At 48.8% G+C, this 16092-nt stretch overlaps 7 non-coding genes across 7 annotated transcripts; 3 read left to right on the forward strand and 4 right to left on the reverse strand.

The window, feature by feature from the left end:
• Positions 1-2638: 2638 nt before the first annotated feature.
• Positions 2639-2721, reverse strand: trnal-cag (transfer RNA leucine (anticodon CAG)). The gene has a single exon. It is a non-coding gene; the product is annotated as a tRNA-Leu (tRNA).
• Positions 2722-3893: 1172 nt separating this feature from the next.
• Positions 3894-3966, forward strand: trnak-cuu (transfer RNA lysine (anticodon CUU)). Its single transcript has one exon. It is a non-coding gene; the product is annotated as a tRNA-Lys (tRNA).
• A 2791-nt stretch (positions 3967-6757) lies between these two features.
• Positions 6758-6840, reverse strand: trnal-cag (transfer RNA leucine (anticodon CAG)). The gene has a single exon. It is a non-coding gene; the product is annotated as a tRNA-Leu (tRNA).
• A 1172-nt stretch (positions 6841-8012) lies between these two features.
• On the forward strand, positions 8013-8085 carry trnak-cuu (transfer RNA lysine (anticodon CUU)). Its single transcript has one exon. It is a non-coding gene; the product is annotated as a tRNA-Lys (tRNA).
• Positions 8086-10876: 2791 nt separating this feature from the next.
• trnal-cag (transfer RNA leucine (anticodon CAG)) lies at positions 10877-10959 on the reverse strand. The gene has a single exon. It is a non-coding gene; the product is annotated as a tRNA-Leu (tRNA).
• Positions 10960-12131: 1172 nt separating this feature from the next.
• Positions 12132-12204, forward strand: trnak-cuu (transfer RNA lysine (anticodon CUU)). Its single transcript has one exon. It is a non-coding gene; the product is annotated as a tRNA-Lys (tRNA).
• Positions 12205-14995: 2791 nt separating this feature from the next.
• trnal-cag (transfer RNA leucine (anticodon CAG)) lies at positions 14996-15078 on the reverse strand. The gene has a single exon. It is a non-coding gene; the product is annotated as a tRNA-Leu (tRNA).
• Between the last annotated feature and the right edge of the window lie 1014 nt (positions 15079-16092).

Consider the following 16092-nt stretch of genomic DNA (forward strand, 5'->3'; position numbering starts at 1 on the left):
CGCAGATAATCCCTTGGCTCCGGTCACCCGGACGCAGATAGGAGCTGCAGCCATCATAACTTGTATGAAAACTAAGAAGAGCTCCTGTCTATTTACAGTTTCATTTACTCTAGCGTTTCCTTAAACATTGCGTGTACGAAGGCTAAGAAATTGGAGAGCTATTCTAATACAATAACTATTAGGAATCTTTTCGGCATAACAGTTTCACTGTGATTTTGCAGGTAACACGTACGTTGGGAAAACATTTTGAACGCGATCAATAACCGCACTGGAAAAATGTGGGAAAGAAAGGGCGAAAAGCGACTCTTCAACATGTGGAAATATCTTCCTGAGCGGAGCCCTCTTCTCGAAGCTCAACACTCTGCAAGAGTCACTTCTCCCAACTTGCGCCCGCAGGTTTCCGTAGTGTGCCTGCAAAGAGCCATCCGCTTGAGACAGGTGCACCTCCCGATTTCATTGAACTAAGCTAGATGCACAATTTCTAATGCAGCCTTCATCACAATAGACAGTTCATTTCTCGAAAGCTTGTCGTAAAAAAAGGAAACAAAGAACGAAAACGTATAGCTGACAATCTTCTGAAGATGCAGATTCAGCTTTGGGGAAATGGACATTTTATGTATGCAGATGCTTTTCAAGCGCTGGTTTTAGAACGTCGCTGTGCTTCCAGCATCCTTTTCAGCCTTCTAAACTGGCTACCGAGGTGCCGATCACATTGTAAAGCGGTTGAGAGGCCGGAGCTGCTCAAACCGCTCTTGCCGTTTCCCATCAATCAAAAGCACTATGTTGTTTCTTTGTATGGAAAGCTTTTCAAGTCTGGCATCGACACGCACCTTTCCTGAAACGTCCAAAAGGTGAATGCTTCGCAAAGAAATCCAGTCTACCTTCAGGGGGCATGATGTTGAAATCGGAATGAGCCCTGGGTGGGCTTGAAGCAGCAGCTGTTCAGTTAACAGCTGCACAGAAACGCACCCCGCTTGCTTTGTATCATTCGCAAGTTTCTGGTTAAAGAGTAAAAAAGGCTGGAATTCTTCTGCCAGCCGGCAGGATTTCTTCTGCACTCACCCAGAAAAGCCAAGAATTGTATTTCATCTTTCGCAAGCTGTATTTTCCAGGAGGAGAATGAATACTTGCATTAAACTGAATCAAGCCGACAGAGACGCACAGCCGTTGTTTTTCTCCATGGGAAGTTTTTCGTTAAGGAAAAACACCGTTGTCATTTTCTTGCCAGCCGGCGGTATTTCTTGTGCAGCGATGAGCCAGATTTGTATTTCGTATTTCGCAAGTTGTGTGAATTTCTTGAAGTTGAAAGTGAATTCGCTCCAGAAAAGAAATGTCCAGTCGCATGAAAGCCGTGGCTGTTTGTTAAACCGCAGGACCTGAGCTTGCGTTCTGTTTCTCATGGCGTTCGCAAAGGCGATTCCTGCCTTTAAAACTGCTGTGACTGCGACTGAAAGTGGCGTGTGGCGCAGCTTCTAAAGTCTTGTTGACGCTCCTCGATGTTGCTTTCTCTCTGCCTAAGGAAGTTCGATTGTCGCGTCGGAACGGGGAGACCTAATCCTTCCAGCTTTAAGCCACCCTTCAGTCTTCTGAAGGGTGTCCGAGTGCTAGCATGTCATTTGGCTTTTTTTTGGGGGGAAACGGAGAGCGACATCGAAAAAGGTTACCGCCGCTGCCTCGCCCTCCGTGTTAAATGATCGCAAGCCGGCGGCGGCGGCGCTCCCTGTAGTCGTGGCCGAGCGGTTAAGGCGATGGGCTAGAAAGCCATTGGGGTCTCCCCGCGTCGGCTCGAATCCTGCCCACTACGGCGCCCTTCTCCTGTCGCTTCGGCCTGCCCAGAAAAAGGCGGAGTGCCGTTTCTCTCTTCCTGCTTCTTGTACAAACGCTAAATCGCTTGGACCTGCTGCCTTGGAAGTAATGTCTTCAACATCCACCAGTGACATTTCACAGCTGGAAGCACACAGCCACGCTTTTGGCATTGGCATGTCTTTTGCGCCCTACTTCCAGCCTTTGAAGACCTAATTATTCAAACTGAAAGAACCGGCTGAATGAGTGTTTGCAGTGCACCAGGAGGAGCAGGGACCATAGCATTGGAGGGGTGAGGATGGCGCAGATGGAAACGTTTTCATGCGCTCCTCTGGGAGGAATGAAAAGAAAAGACGAAACCGGAAACAGTAGTAGCCGCAAGAGGAAGTGTCTTCAAGCGCCACGCAAGCGCTCCTCGTTAGTATAGTGGTGCGTATCCCCGCCTGTCACGTGGGAGACCAGGGATGGATTGCTTGACGGCGAGCCAGGTTGCTTTTCTCCCATCAGATTCCAACCGCTAATGCTAACGCAGTGAGTGGGAGCTTACATGCTTTTCCTTTCCCGTCTTTTTCGGACGACTATTCCAAAGGGGTAACCTGAAGGAATAGGGGCCTGAAGACACGAGGCATTCTTAAACCAGCACTGGGCTGCACGGCCTTCTGTTGTGATCAGGTTATATTCGAGTGAAAAAGCCAGAGCATCCGCTTCCATCCTATGGAGCACGAGCTAAATCGGAAGAGGCAGGGGATACACCTACGCCTATCGGCGCACGTTCCCTGCGTCAGGCTGCTTCACCCATTTGCACCCGACTGGAGACGGCACTGAGCAAGCTTTTTGTCAGGAGTGGGATTCGAACCCACGCCTCCAGGGGAGACTGCGACCTGAACGCAGCGCCTTAGACCGCTCGGCCATCCTGACGCGGGCCCCCTGTCCCGGGGCGGTCTGATGAGCCACCGCGATCCCACTACGCTCCTCGAGTATCGCACTGTTATTAATACTACAGTGTGACTCCAGCATTAAAATGTTTGGAAAATGTGTCGGCTTTTATAATCCAGTGTAGAGCAGCATGTGATGATTTGTGCTACAACACCAAGCGCTCAAAGTGACGTCTGCGTTTGTCGTTGAAACTTTCAACTCTTTCATCACTTATGTAGGAAATAAAAAGAGCAGTTGTGCGCCACACGCAGAGAGGCCGTCAGCAGAGTGGCGCAGCGGAAGCGTGCTGGGCCCATAACCCAGAGGTCGATGGATCGAAACCATCCTCTGCTACGTGTGTCCTATGCACGATTCATAAGCATGCCATTGGGTTAGCAAAGTGCCTTCAAATAGTCTGCATCTCCCTTTCTTTAAATTCTGTCCTGAGTTTCTCTCTCGTGTGTGTTTGTGCAAGCTTGACACTTGCGGGACTCTTTAATCTTCACCAATACGGAGATGACCAAATGTGTCTTCGGTTGTTCTGAGGTCTTTGATAGTTTCTTTGAAAGCTTCAACTGAACCTCGAAATCGAAGCAGTTATGTTTATATTGATTTCTCACTGTAATCATTACGAACCAGGAACAGCCAGCACACTCGGTCGCATTAGTAATTATGTCACGTCTCTACTTAGCAGAGCATTCAAAGGCCCACTGGAAGTAGTAAAGCACTAAAACACTGCAAAACTGAACTCGGGAAAATCATACTGGGAGCTCTGAGCGATGTCTGCATCCAAGCCATCCAATACGGACTCTGAAACCTTGGAATATCAACACTATGATGCGCTACCTTTTACCTGGAGCAAAACGATGGAATTAGAAGAATGCTTACCGCAGGATACAACTGTGCCGCTGTTATTTGGAGCACGGTTTTCACTTGCATGAAAACTACAGCAGAACGTAGAAGGATGATCACTGAGGAGTCCACGCGGGCATGCTGAGGAGATTGTAGGTCGTACATTTCAATGATTACTGACATTTGCGCTGCTGGAGGTACAGTAATCAACAAAGAACAGGGTGTGCTACTCTCGAATCCGGTCAGCACATGATGAAAAGCCAGGAAGTATACCTTGTCAAATTGCCGTCAACAGGGACAAGTTAACCACCAGCTCCACCGGCGCCCGGCTAGCTCAGTCGGTAGAGCATGAGACTCTTAATCTCAGGGTCGTGGGTTCGAGCCCCACGTTGCGCGGTGCCCGTCTCCTTATTAACAAAGTTTCCCGCTCATCCTTGAACCTCTTACACCTCGATGGTACCGAGCACTGCGTTTTAATGCACAGGTGTGATCAAACCGAGATGAAAAGGGCGTATCTAGCTCCTTGCCCGAGAGATAAATCAAGGGTTCCGCAGATAATCCCTTGGCTCCGGTCACCCGGACGCAGATAGGAGCTGCAGCCATCATAACTTGTATGAAAACTAAGAAGAGCTCCTGTCTATTTACAGTTTCATTTACTCTAGCGTTTCCTTAAACATTGCGTGTACGAAGGCTAAGAAATTGGAGAGCTATTCTAATACAATAACTATTAGGAATCTTTTCGGCATAACAGTTTCACTGTGATTTTGCAGGTAACACGTACGTTGGGAAAACATTTTGAACGCGATCAATAACCGCACTGGAAAAATGTGGGAAAGAAAGGGCGAAAAGCGACTCTTCAACATGTGGAAATATCTTCCTGAGCGGAGCCCTCTTCTCGAAGCTCAACACTCTGCAAGAGTCACTTCTCCCAACTTGCGCCCGCAGGTTTCCGTAGTGTGCCTGCAAAGAGCCATCCGCTTGAGACAGGTGCACCTCCCGATTTCATTGAACTAAGCTAGATGCACAATTTCTAATGCAGCCTTCATCACAATAGACAGTTCATTTCTCGAAAGCTTGTCGTAAAAAAAGGAAACAAAGAACGAAAACGTATAGCTGACAATCTTCTGAAGATGCAGATTCAGCTTTGGGGAAATGGACATTTTATGTATGCAGATGCTTTTCAAGCGCTGGTTTTAGAACGTCGCTGTGCTTCCAGCATCCTTTTCAGCCTTCTAAACTGGCTACCGAGGTGCCGATCACATTGTAAAGCGGTTGAGAGGCCGGAGCTGCTCAAACCGCTCTTGCCGTTTCCCATCAATCAAAAGCACTATGTTGTTTCTTTGTATGGAAAGCTTTTCAAGTCTGGCATCGACACGCACCTTTCCTGAAACGTCCAAAAGGTGAATGCTTCGCAAAGAAATCCAGTCTACCTTCAGGGGGCATGATGTTGAAATCGGAATGAGCCCTGGGTGGGCTTGAAGCAGCAGCTGTTCAGTTAACAGCTGCACAGAAACGCACCCCGCTTGCTTTGTATCATTCGCAAGTTTCTGGTTAAAGAGTAAAAAAGGCTGGAATTCTTCTGCCAGCCGGCAGGATTTCTTCTGCACTCACCCAGAAAAGCCAAGAATTGTATTTCATCTTTCGCAAGCTGTATTTTCCAGGAGGAGAATGAATACTTGCATTAAACTGAATCAAGCCGACAGAGACGCACAGCCGTTGTTTTTCTCCATGGGAAGTTTTTCGTTAAGGAAAAACACCGTTGTCATTTTCTTGCCAGCCGGCGGTATTTCTTGTGCAGCGATGAGCCAGATTTGTATTTCGTATTTCGCAAGTTGTGTGAATTTCTTGAAGTTGAAAGTGAATTCGCTCCAGAAAAGAAATGTCCAGTCGCATGAAAGCCGTGGCTGTTTGTTAAACCGCAGGACCTGAGCTTGCGTTCTGTTTCTCATGGCGTTCGCAAAGGCGATTCCTGCCTTTAAAACTGCTGTGACTGCGACTGAAAGTGGCGTGTGGCGCAGCTTCTAAAGTCTTGTTGACGCTCCTCGATGTTGCTTTCTCTCTGCCTAAGGAAGTTCGATTGTCGCGTCGGAACGGGGAGACCTAATCCTTCCAGCTTTAAGCCACCCTTCAGTCTTCTGAAGGGTGTCCGAGTGCTAGCATGTCATTTGGCTTTTTTTTGGGGGGAAACGGAGAGCGACATCGAAAAAGGTTACCGCCGCTGCCTCGCCCTCCGTGTTAAATGATCGCAAGCCGGCGGCGGCGGCGCTCCCTGTAGTCGTGGCCGAGCGGTTAAGGCGATGGGCTAGAAAGCCATTGGGGTCTCCCCGCGTCGGCTCGAATCCTGCCCACTACGGCGCCCTTCTCCTGTCGCTTCGGCCTGCCCAGAAAAAGGCGGAGTGCCGTTTCTCTCTTCCTGCTTCTTGTACAAACGCTAAATCGCTTGGACCTGCTGCCTTGGAAGTAATGTCTTCAACATCCACCAGTGACATTTCACAGCTGGAAGCACACAGCCACGCTTTTGGCATTGGCATGTCTTTTGCGCCCTACTTCCAGCCTTTGAAGACCTAATTATTCAAACTGAAAGAACCGGCTGAATGAGTGTTTGCAGTGCACCAGGAGGAGCAGGGACCATAGCATTGGAGGGGTGAGGATGGCGCAGATGGAAACGTTTTCATGCGCTCCTCTGGGAGGAATGAAAAGAAAAGACGAAACCGGAAACAGTAGTAGCCGCAAGAGGAAGTGTCTTCAAGCGCCAAGCAAGCGCTCCTCGTTAGTATAGTGGTGCGTATCCCCGCCTGTCACGTGGGAGACCAGGGATGGATTGCTTGACGGCGAGCCAGGTTGCTTTTCTCCCATCAGATTCCAACCGCTAATGCTAACGCAGTGAGTGGGAGCTTACATGCTTTTCCTTTCCCGTCTTTTTCGGACGACTATTCCAAAGGGGTAACCTGAAGGAATAGGGGCCTGAAGACACGAGGCATTCTTAAACCAGCACTGGGCTGCACGGCCTTCTGTTGTGATCAGGTTATATTCGAGTGAAAAAGCCAGAGCATCCGCTTCCATCCTATGGAGCACGAGCTAAATCGGAAGAGGCAGGGGATACACCTACGCCTATCGGCGCACGTTCCCTGCGTCAGGCTGCTTCACCCATTTGCACCCGACTGGAGACGGCACTGAGCAAGCTTTTTGTCAGGAGTGGGATTCGAACCCACGCCTCCAGGGGAGACTGCGACCTGAACGCAGCGCCTTAGACCGCTCGGCCATCCTGACGCGGGCCCCCTGTCCCGGGGCGGTCTGATGAGCCACCGCGATCCCACTACGCTCCTCGAGTATCGCACTGTTATTAATACTACAGTGTGACTCCAGCATTAAAATGTTTGGAAAATGTGTCGGCTTTTATAATCCAGTGTAGAGCAGCATGTGATGATTTGTGCTACAACACCAAGCGCTCAAAGTGACGTCTGCGTTTGTCGTTGAAACTTTCAACTCTTTCATCACTTATGTAGGAAATAAAAAGAGCAGTTGTGCGCCACACGCAGAGAGGCCGTCAGCAGAGTGGCGCAGCGGAAGCGTGCTGGGCCCATAACCCAGAGGTCGATGGATCGAAACCATCCTCTGCTATGTGTATCCTATGCACGATTCATAAGCATGCCATTGGGTTAGCAAAGTGCCTTCAAATAGTCTGCATCTCCCTTTCTTTAAATTCTGTCCTGAGTTTCTCTCTCGTGTGTGTTTGTGCAAGCTTGACACTTGCGGGACTCTTTAATCTTCACCAATACGGAGATGACCAAATGTGTCTTCGGTTGTTCTGAGGTCTTTGATAGTTTCTTTGAAAGCTTCAACTGAACCTCGAAATCGAAGCAGTTATGTTTATATTGATTTCTCACTGTAATCATTACGAACCAGGAACAGCCAGCACACTCGGTCGCATTAGTAATTATGTCACGTCTCTACTTAGCAGAGCATTCAAAGGCCCACTGGAAGTAGTAAAGCACTAAAACACTGCAAAACTGAACTCGGGAAAATCATACTGGGAGCTCTGAGCGATGTCTGCATCCAAGCCATCCAATACGGACTCTGAAACCTTGGAATATCAACACTATGATGCGCTACCTTTTACCTGGAGCAAAACGATGGAATTAGAAGAATGCTTACCGCAGGATACAACTGTGCCGCTGTTATTTGGAGCACGGTTTTCACTTGCATGAAAACTACAGCAGAACGTAGAAGGATGATCACTGAGGAGTCCACGCGGGCATGCTGAGGAGATTGTAGGTCGTACATTTCAATGATTACTGACATTTGCGCTGCTGGAGGTACAGTAATCAACAAAGAACAGGGTGTGCTACTCTCGAATCCGGTCAGCACATGATGAAAAGCCAGGAAGTATACCTTGTCAAATTGCCGTCAACAGGGACAAGTTAACCACCAGCTCCACCGGCGCCCGGCTAGCTCAGTCGGTAGAGCATGAGACTCTTAATCTCAGGGTCGTGGGTTCGAGCCCCACGTTGGGCGGTGCCCGTCTCCTTATTAACAAAGTTTCCCGCTCATCCTTGAACCTCTTACACCTCGATGGTACCGAGCACTGCGTTTTAATGCACAGGTGTGATCAAACCGAGATGAAAAGGGCGTATCTAGCTTCTTGCCCGAGAGATAAATCAAGGGTTCCGCAGATAATCCCTTGGCTCCGGTCACCCGGACGCAGATAGGAGCTGCAGCCATCATAACTTGTATGAAAACTAAGAAGAGCTCCTGTCTATTTACAGTTTCATTTACTCTAGCGTTTCCTTAAACATTGCGTGTACGAAGGCTAAGAAATTGGAGAGCTATTCTAATACAATAACTATTAGGAATCTTTTGGGCATAACAGTTTCACTGTGATTTTGCAGGTAACACGTACGTTGGGAAAACATTTTGAACGCGATCAATAACCGCACTGGAAAAATGTGGGAAAGAAAGGGCGAAAAGCGACTCTTCAACATGTGGAAATATCTTCCTGAGCGGAGCCCTCTTCTCGAAGCTCAACACTCTGCAAGAGTCACTTCTCCCAACTTGCGCCCGCAGGTTTCCGTAGTGTGCCTGCAAAGAGCCATCCGCTTGAGACAGGTGCACCTCCCGATTTCATTGAACTAAGCTAGATGCACAATTTCTAATGCAGCCTTCATCACAATAGACAGTTCATTTCTCGAAAGCTTGTCGTAAAAAAAGGAAACAAAGAACGAAAACGTATAGCTGACAATCTTCTGAAGATGCAGATTCAGCTTTGGGGAAATGGACATTTTATGTATGCAGATGCTTTTCAAGCGCTGGTTTTAGAACGTCGCTGTGCTTCCAGCATCCTTTTCAGCCTTCTAAACTGGCTACCGAGGTGCCGATCACATTGTAAAGCGGTTGAGAGCCCGGAGCTGCTCAAACCGCTCTTGCCGTTTCCCATCAATCAAAAGCACTATGTTGTTTCTTTGTATGGAAAGCTTTTCAAGTCTGGCATCGACACGCACCTTTCCTGAAACGTCCAAAAGGTGAATGCTTCGCAAAGAAATCCAGTCTACCTTCAGGGGGCATGATGTTGAAATCGGAATGAGCCCTGGGTGGGCTTGAAGCAGCAGCTGTTCAGTTAACAGCTGCACAGAAACGCACCCCGCTTGCTTTGTATCATTCGCAAGTTTCTGGTTAAAGAGTAAAAAAGGCTGGAATTCTTCTGCCAGCCGGCAGGATTTCTTCTGCACTCACCCAGAAAAGCCAAGAATTGTATTTCATCTTTCGCAAGCTGTATTTTCCAGGAGGAGAATGAATACTTGCATTAAACTGAATCAAGCCGACAGAGACGCACAGCCGTTGTTTTTCTCCATGGGAAGTTTTTCGTTAAGGAAAAACACCGTTGTCATTTTCTTGCCAGCCGGCGGTATTTCTTGTGCAGCGATGAGCCAGATTTGTATTTCGTATTTCGCAAGTTGTGTGAATTTCTTGAAGTTGAAAGTGAATTCGCTCCAGAAAAGAAATGTCCAGTCGCATGAAAGCCGTGGCTGTTTGTTAAACCGCAGGACCTGAGCTTGCGTTCTGTTTCTCATGGCGTTCGCAAAGGCGATTCCTGCCTTTAAAACTGCTGTGACTGCGACTGAAAGTGGCGTGTGGCGCAGCTTCTAAAGTCTTGTTGACGCTCCTCGATGTTGCTTTCTCTCTGCCTAAGGAAGTTCGATTGTCGCGTCGGAACGGGGAGACCTAATCCTTCCAGCTTTAAGCCACCCTTCAGTCTTCTGAAGGGTGTCCGAGTGCTAGCATGTCATTTGGCTTTTTTTTGGGGGGAAACGGAGAGCGACATCGAAAAAGGTTACCGCCGCTGCCTCGCCCTCCGTGTTAAATGATCGCAAGCCGGCGGCGGCGGCGCTCCCTGTAGTCGTGGCCGAGCGGTTAAGGCGATGGGCTAGAAAGCCATTGGGGTCTCCCCGCGTCGGCTCGAATCCTGCCCACTACGGCGCCCTTCTCCTGTCGCTTCGGCCTGCCCAGAAAAAGGCGGAGTGCCGTTTCTCTCTTCCTGCTTCTTGTACAAACGCTAAATCGCTTGGACCTGCTGCCTTGGAAGTAATGTCTTCAACATCCACCAGTGACATTTCACAGCTGGAAGCACACAGCCACGCTTTTGGCATTGGCATGTCTTTTGCGCCCTACTTCCAGCCTTTGAAGACCTAATTATTCAAACTGAAAGAACCGGCTGAATGAGTGTTTGCAGTGCACCAGGAGGAGCAGGGACCATAGCATTGGAGGGGTGAGGATGGCGCAGATGGAAACGTTTTCATGCGCTCCTCTGGGAGGAATGAAAAGAAAAGACGAAACCGGAAACAGTAGTAGCCGCAAGAGGAAGTGTCTTCAAGCGCCAAGCAAGCGCTCCTCGTTAGTATAGTGGTGCGTATCCCCGCCTGTCACGTGGGAGACCAGGGATGGATTGCTTGACGGCGAGCCAGGTTGCTTTTCTCCCATCAGATTCCAACCGCTAATGCTAACGCAGTGTGTGGGAGCTTACATGCTTTTCCTTTCCCGTCTTTTTCGGACGACTATTCCAAAGGGGTAACCTGAAGGAATAGGGGCCTGAAGACACGAGGCATTCTTAAACCAGCACTGGGCTGCACGGCCTTCTGTTGTGATCAGGTTATATTCGAGTCAAAAAGCCAGAGCATCCGCTTCCATCCTATGGAGCACGAGCTAAATCGGAAGAGGCAGGGGATACACCTACGCCTATCGGCGCACGTTCCCTGCGTCAGGCTGCTTCACCCATTTGCACCCGACTGGAGACGGCACTGAGCAAGCTTTTTGTCAGGAGTGGGATTCGAACCCACGCCTCCAGGGGAGATTGCGACCTGAACGCAGCGCCTTAGACCGCTCGGCCATCCTGACGCGGGCCCCCTGTCCCGGGGCGGTCTGATGAGCCACCGCGATCCCACTACGCTCCTCGAGTATCGCACTGTTATTAATACTACAGTGTGACTCCAGCATTAAAATGTTTGGAAAATGTGTCGGCTTTTATAATCCAGTGTAGAGCAGCATGTGATGATTTGTGCTACAACACCAAGCGCTCAAAGTGACGTCTGCGTTTGTCGTTGAAACTTTCAACTCTTTCATCACTTATGTAGGAAATAAAAAGAGCAGTTGTGCGCCACACGCAGCGAGGCCGTCAGCAGAGTGGCGCAGCGGAAGCGTGCTGGGCCCATAACCCAGAGGCCGATGGATCGAAACCATCCTCTGCTACGTGTGTCCTATGCACGATTCATAAGCATGCCATTGGGTTAGCAAAGTGCCTTCAAATAGTCTGCATCTCCCTTTCTTTAAATTCTGTCCTGAGTTTCTCTCTCGTGTGTGTTTGTGCAAGCTTGACACTTGCGGGACTCTTTAATCTTCACCAATACGGAGATGACCAAATGTGTCTTCGGTTGTTCTGAGGTCTTTGATAGTTTCTTTGAAAGCTTCAACTGAACCTCGAAATCGAAGCAGTTATGTTTATATTGATTTCTCACTGTAATCATTACGAACCAGGAACAGCCAGCACACTCGGTCGCATTAGTAATTATGTCACGTCTCTACTTAGCAGAGCATTCAAAGGCCCACTGGAAGTAGTAAAGCACTAAAACACTGCAAAACTGAACTCGGGAAAATCATACTGGGAGCTCTGAGCGATGTCTGCATCCAAGCCATCCAATACGGACTCTGAAACCTTGGAATATCAACACTATGATGCGCTACCTTTTACCTGGAGCAAAACGATGGAATTAGAAGAATGCTTACCGCAGGATACAACTGTGCCGCTGTTATTTGGAGCACGGTTTTCACTTGCATGAAAACTACAGCAGAACGTAGAAGGATGATCACTGAGGAGTCCACGCGGGCATGCTGAGGAGATTGTAGGTCGTACATTTCAATGATTACTGACATTTGCGCTGCTGGAGGTACAGTAATCAACAAAGAACAGGGTGTGCTACTCTCGAATCCGGTCAGCACATGATGAAAAGCCAGGAAGTATACCTTGTCAAATTGCCGTCAACAGGGACAAGTTAACCACCAGCTCCACCGGCGCCCGGCTAGCTCAGTCGGTAGAGCATGAGACTCTTAATCTCAGGGTCGTGGGTTCGAGCCCCACGTTGGGCGGTGCCCGTCTCCTTATTAACAAAGTTTCCCGCTCATCCTTGAACCTCTTACACCTCGATGGTACCGAGCACTGCGTTTTAATGCACAGGTGTGATCAAACCGAGATGAAAAGGGCGTATCTAGCTCCTTGCCCGAGAGATAAATCAAGGGTTCCGCAGATAATCCCTTGGCTCCGGTCACCCGGACGCAGATAGGAGCTGCAGCCATCATAACTTGTATGAAAACTAAGAAGAGCTCCTGTCTATTTACAGTTTCATTTACTCTAGCGTTTCCTTAAACATTGCGTGTACGAAGGCTAAGAAATTGGAGAGCTATTCTAATACAATAACTATTAGGAATCTTTTGGGCATAACAGTTTCACTGTGATTTTGCAGGTAACACGTACGTTGGGAAAACATTTTGAACGCGATCAATAACCGCACTGGAAAAATGTGGGAAAGAAAGGGCGAAAAGCGACTCTTCAACATGTGGAAATATCTTCCTGAGCGGAGCCCTCTTCTCGAAGCTCAACACTCTGCAAGAGTCACTTCTCCCAACTTGCGCCCGCAGGTTTCCGTAGTGTGCCTGCAAAGAGCCATCCGCTTGAGACAGGTGCACCTCCCGATTTCATTGAACTAAGCTAGATGCACAATTTCTAATGCAGCCTTCATCACAATAGACAGTTCATTTCTCGAAAGCTTGTCGTAAAAAAAGGAAACAAAGAACGAAAACGTATAGCTGACATTCTTCTGAAGATGCAGATTCAGCTTTGGGGAAATGGACATTTTATGTATGCAGATGCTTTTCAAGCGCTGGTTTTAGAACGTCGCTGTGCTTCCAGCATCCTTTTCAGCCTTCTAAACTGGCTACCGAGGTGCCGATCACATTGTAAAGCGGTTGAGAGGCCGGAGCTGCTCAAACCGCTCTTGCCGTTTCCCATCAATCAAAAGCACTATGTTGTTTCTTTGTATGGAAAGCTTTTCAAGTCTGGCATCGACACGCACCTTTCCTGAAACGTCCAAAAGGTGAATGCTTCGCAAAGAAATCCAGTCTACCTTCAGGGGGCATGATGTTGAAATCGGAATGAGCCCTGGGTGGGCTTGAAGCAGCAGCTGTTCAGTTAACAGCTGCACAGAAACGCACCCCGCTTGCTTTGTATCATTCGCAAGTTTCTGGTTAAAGAGTAAAAAAGGCTGGAATTCTTCTGCCAGCCGGCAGGATTTCTTCTGCACTCACCCAGAAAAGCCAAGAATTGTATTTCATCTTTCGCAAGCTGTATTTTCCAGGAGGAGAATGAATACTTGCATTAAACTGAATCAAGCCGACAGAGACGCACAGCCGTTGTTTTTCTCCATGGGAAGTTTTTCGTTAAGGAAAAACACCGTTGTCATTTTCTTGCCAGCCGGCGGTATTTCTTGTGCAGCGATGAGCCAGATTTGTATTTCGTATTTCGCAAGTTGTGTGAATTTCTTGAAGTTGAAAGTGAATTCGCTCCAGAAAAGAAATGTCCAGTCGCATGAAAGCCGTGGCTGTTTGTTAAACCGCAGGACCTGAGCTTGCGTTCTGTTTCTCATGGCGTTCGCAAAGGCGATTCCTGCCTTTAAAACTGCTGTGACTGCGACTGAAAGTGGCGTGTGGCGCAGCTTCTAAAGTCTTGTTGACGCTCCTCGATGTTGCTTTCTCTCTGCCTAAGGAAGTTCGATTGTCGCGTCGGAACGGGGAGACCTAATCCTTCCAGCTTTAAGCCACCCTTCAGTCTTCTGAAGGGTGTCCGAGTGCTAGCATGTCATTTGGCTTTTTTTTGGGGGGAAACGGAGAGCGACATCGAAAAAGGTTACCGCCGCTGCCTCGCCCTCCGTGTTAAATGATCGCAAGCCGGCGGCGGCGGCGCTCCCTGTAGTCGTGGCCGAGCGGTTAAGGCGATGGGCTAGAAAGCCATTGGGGTCTCCCCGCGTCGGCTCGAATCCTGCCCACTACGGCGCCCTTCTCCTGTCGCTTCGGCCTGCCCAGAAAAAGGCGGAGTGCCGTTTCTCTCTTCCTGCTTCTTGTACAAACGCTAAATCGCTTGGACCTGCTGCCTTGGAAGTAATGTCTTCAACATCCACCAGTGACATTTCACAGCTGGAAGCACACAGCCACGCTTTTGGCATTGGCATGTCTTTTGCGCCCTACTTCCAGCCTTTGAAGACCTAATTATTCAAACTGAAAGAACCGGCTGAATGAGTGTTTGCAGTGCACCAGGAGGAGCAGGGACCATAGCATTGGAGGGGTGAGGATGGCGCAGATGGAAACGTTTTCATGCGCTCCTCTGGGAGGAATGAAAAGAAAAGACGAAACCGGAAACAGTAGTAGCCGCAAGAGGAAGTGTCTTCAAGCGCCAAGCAAGCGCTCCTCGTTAGTATAGTGGTGCGTATCCCCGCCTGTCACGTGGGAGACCAGGGATGGATTGCTTGACGGCGAGCCAGGTTGCTTTTCTCCCATCAGATTCCAACCGCTAATGCTAACGCAGTGTGTGGGAGCTTACATGCTTTTCCTTTCCCGTCTTTTTCGGACGACTATTCCAAAGGGGTAACCTGAAGGAATAGGGGCCTGAAGACACGAGGCATTCTTAAACCAGCACTGGGCTGCACGGCCTTCTGTTGTGATCAGGTTATATTCGAGTGAAAAAGCCAGAGCATCCGCTTCCATCCTATGGAGCACGAGCTAAATCGGAAGAGGCAGGGGATACACCTACGCCTATCGGCGCACGTTCCCTGCGTCAGGCTGCTTCACCCATTTGCACCCGACTGGAGACGGCACTGAGCAAGCTTTTTGTCAGGAGTGGGATTCGAACCCACGCCTCCAGGGGAGACTGCGACCTGAACGCAGCGCCTTAGACCGCTCGGCCATCCTGACGCGGGCCCCCTGTCCCGGGGCGGTCTGATGAGCCACCGCGATCCCACTACGCTCCTCGAGTATCGCACTGTTATTAATACTACAGTGTGACTCCAGCATTAAAATGTTTGGAAAATGTGTCGGCTTTTATAATCCAGTGTAGAGCAGCATGTGATGATTTGTGCTACAACACCAAGCGCTCAAAGTGACGTCTGCGTTTGTCGTTGAAACTTTCAACTCTTTCATCACTTATGTAGGAAATAAAAAGAGCAGTTGTGCGCCACACGCAGAGAGGCCGTCAGCAGAGTGGCGCAGCGGAAGCGTGCTGGGCCCATAACCCAGAGGTCGATGGATCGAAACCATCCTCTGCTACGTGTGTCCTATGCACGATTCGTAAGCATGCCATTGGGTTAGCAAAGTGCCTTCAAATAGTCTGCATCTCCCTTTCTTTAAATTCTGTCCTGAGTTTCTCTCTCGTGTGTGTTTGTGCAAGCTTGACACTTGCGGGACTCTTTAATCTTCACCAATACGGAGATGACCAAATGTGTCTTCGGTTGTTCTGAGGTCTTTGATAGTTTCTTTGAAAGCTTCAACTGAACCTCGAAATCGAAGCAGTTATGTTTATATTGATTTCTCGCGTTAATCATTACGAACCAGGAACAGCCAGCACACTCGGTCGCATTAGTAATTATGTCACGTCTCTACTTAGCAGAGCATTCAAAGGCCCACTGGAAGTAGTAAAGCACTAAAACACTGCAAAACTGAACTCGGGAAAATCATACTGGGAGCTCTGAGCGATGTCTGCATCCAAGCCATCCAATACGGACTCTGAAACCTTGGAATATCAACACTATGATGCGCTACCTTTTACCTGGAGCAAAACGATGGAATTAGAAGAATGCTTACCGCAGGATACAACTGTGCCGCTGTTATTTGGAGCACGGTTTTCACTTGCATGAAAACTACAGCAGAACGTAGAAGGATGATCACTGAGGAGTCCACGCGGGCATGCTGAGGAGATTGTAGGTCGTACAT

This window comes from Lepisosteus platostomus, chromosome 26, assembly GCF_059453375.1.
Source record: "Lepisosteus platostomus isolate fLepPlt1 chromosome 26, fLepPlt1.hap1, whole genome shotgun sequence".
NCBI lineage: Eukaryota > Metazoa > Chordata > Actinopteri > Semionotiformes > Lepisosteidae > Lepisosteus > Lepisosteus platostomus.